The sequence below is a fragment of the Mesoplodon mirus genome, assembly GCF_964341445.2.
Source record: "Mesoplodon mirus genome assembly, chromosome: 4".
NCBI lineage: Eukaryota > Metazoa > Chordata > Mammalia > Artiodactyla > Ziphiidae > Mesoplodon > Mesoplodon mirus.
The window spans coordinates 121224890-121227622 of NC_138979.1; the positions used below are offsets into that span (position 1 = coordinate 121224890).

General features: G+C 39.0%; 1 pseudogene across 1 annotated transcript; it reads right to left on the reverse strand.

Annotated features, from left to right (window-relative positions):
- Positions 1 to 2137: 2137 nt before the first annotated feature.
- Positions 2138 to 2515, reverse strand: LOC309802019 (small ribosomal subunit protein eS25-like; annotated as a pseudogene). The gene has a single exon. The product of its transcript is annotated as a small ribosomal subunit protein eS25-like (transcript).
- Between the last annotated feature and the right edge of the window lie 218 nt (positions 2516 to 2733).

Consider the following 2733-nt stretch of genomic DNA (forward strand, 5'->3'; position numbering starts at 1 on the left):
CTGGCATTAAAGCTAGGAATGTCCCTGCATGTCTGGAACTTCCTTCCTGTCAATACACAGACCCTGGTGATCCTTTCCCTTACATCTCTTATTACTTTCTGAAGATAAACTATTTCAAACAGTTTGGCTCTGTGAGTGGTAAGATGAATAAACAAGCTTTTCAGCTTTAACAAAGGTATAGATAGAGACTGTGGGAAGTAAATCACCACTTTAAAAAATGAAGATATTTCCATATGTGTAAAAAGACGTCGTGCTCTAAAGGGGGTGCTCTGTAACCCTAGAATGACGGAATATGTTTTAGGTGCTGATCAGCCACCACAGAATGGCTCATTTATGCATATTCCCAGCTTCCCCCACCTCTTGCCTACATCTTCTATAAAAGAGGATGCATAGGTCAGAGAACATCTTTCCACCTCTCCCTTGCAGCAAGTGTGTGTGGGTGCGTGCACACACCCACTATACACTAAAACCTAGAACATTCCTTGGTATTTAAGTTGTTGAACAAAGTACAACAGATGAAATAGATTCTTACTGTTCACTCTAATGCATTCAACAAGAACTCATTAATTTCTTTTTAAAACATTACTACATGGGCTTCCCTGGTGGTGCAGTGGTTGAGAGTCCGCCTGCCGATGCAGGGGACATGGGTTCGTGCCCCGGTCAGGGAAGATCCCACATGCCGCGGAGTGGCTGGGCCCGTGAGCCATGGCCGCTGAGCCTGCACGTCCGGAGCCTGTGCTCCGCAACGGGAGAGGCCACAACAGTGAGAGGCCGGCGTACTGCAAAAAAAAAAAAAAAAAAAAAAAAATTACTACATGCCAGATACTATGATAGATGGTGGAGCTAGAATGATGAGCAAGACCAAGTCCCAGCCCCAAGGAACTCATAGTTTATTCTGAAAAAAAAAAATGAGTTGTGAATGTGAGGATAAAGGCAATAAGAGGGGTGAATTACAGAGTTCTGTGCTGGAAAGGAGAAGGAAAGCCTCACAAAGATGGTGACTGGTAAGCTGACTCTTAAGAAAGGAATTAAAGTTCACCAGATAGACAAGAGAAGGTATGGCTTTGGGAAAAACCACGGTCAAGCTGAATTTGCTCAAGGAGTGAAATAATTTTCAGTCTTTCCTATTTACTGATTTTTACAGACCAGACCAATATTTCCCACTAACTGATCACCCATTTCCCACATTACTGCTGCAGTTACTCTCATCTAAAGAAACTCATATTTATCTCTTTCCCCAAAGATATTGCTGCGATTTGGTCTTCACAAATTAAGACAACCTTTGGGATAATTGTCATTGACCCCAGGTTCCTTTACTCAGGCATGGTACAAGTCACTAACAGAAAAATCATTGGCTAATGAAGAATAAATGTAGAAATGTTCTATCATTCCTTTTCTATTCTATAGGCTCTGAAAAATTCTATAACCAGCCTGGAGCTATATTTAGACAACGATAATACATCCCACACAGAAAAGATAAAATTCCAATTGATCAAAATGACATTTCCCCATAATGGAAATAAAATGCAAACAGGCTAAGTACCCAACAATTTGGTTTAGTAAATTATGGTGCATCAACATGACAGAAAATTATTCAGCCTCCAAAAATGATAATTAAAATGATTATGTGTGGTATGTGGGAAAGAAAATGCAAAATAGCTTATACACATGATTGCATTAAAATGTATCTGCTTGTGAAATATTACTTGGAAATAACATGAAAAAAATTAAAATCAGTAATTGCAGTGGGGACTGCAATTTCTGGCATATGTTTCTTTTCAAATTTTTCTTTAATGCTATCAATGGGTCATCTTTTAATTTTTTAAAGTTTGGTGTTTTTAAAGAGTGCTCTGAGTGTGGCTGCTGAATTCAAGTCTGCTATCTTCTTTGTTCCTCATACTTTGTTAGAGTTAACACAGCCTAAGACCACAAGAGCTGTTTCATGCCACTGTCATTGAACTTAGTGACAGCAACAAAAACTCTTATCTTACACTTTGTGATCAAAAAAATTTTAATATAGAAACTTTCCTTTAACTTCACTAAATTTTTCTTTGTTATAATAGAGCCATCAATTCTTTTTCTTTTTTTTTATGTAATAAAGTTTTATTTTTCAAAATGTACAGCTGGAGGGACCTGTTCATGCATCTTCACCAGTGGCTGGGGCATCTCCACCTTTGGTGTTTCTAGTGTAAGTTACGTGAGCTCTGTGCTTTGAAACCAGCTTAATAAGTCCTTTACTAAGGAGCTTCTGAAAGGCTGCCCTGGCCAGAGAACTGCTAATCTTCTGTCTCTCAGAGATGACAGTGAGGCTATGAGCTTATAGTTGGAAACTTGCTTACAGAGTTTGTCATGTATCTCTTTGTCAAACAAGACTAGGTTATTGAGCTTGTCCTAAACTGTCTTTGGACCACTTCTTGTTTTGGCCTTGCCCCCAGATTTTTTCACCAGATCTTTGTTTTTCTTGGCCGACTTTCTGGCATTTTTCTTCTTTCTTCTCATCATCCTTGGGCAGCATAGCAAAGTTCAGAGAGCAGCTGCTACCATTCAGCCTCGCTACAATGTTGGACAAAAAGCCCATCACTTCTATCTGTTGACATATTTTTAGCTATCGGAGAAAGAATAATGTAATAATTAAGAGTATGGGCAGCCTTCTTTCTTCTGGTTGCATTATCTTGGACAAGTTGCTTAGCCTCTCTGTACTTCACTTTCTTGTCAGTAAAATAAGATGACAAT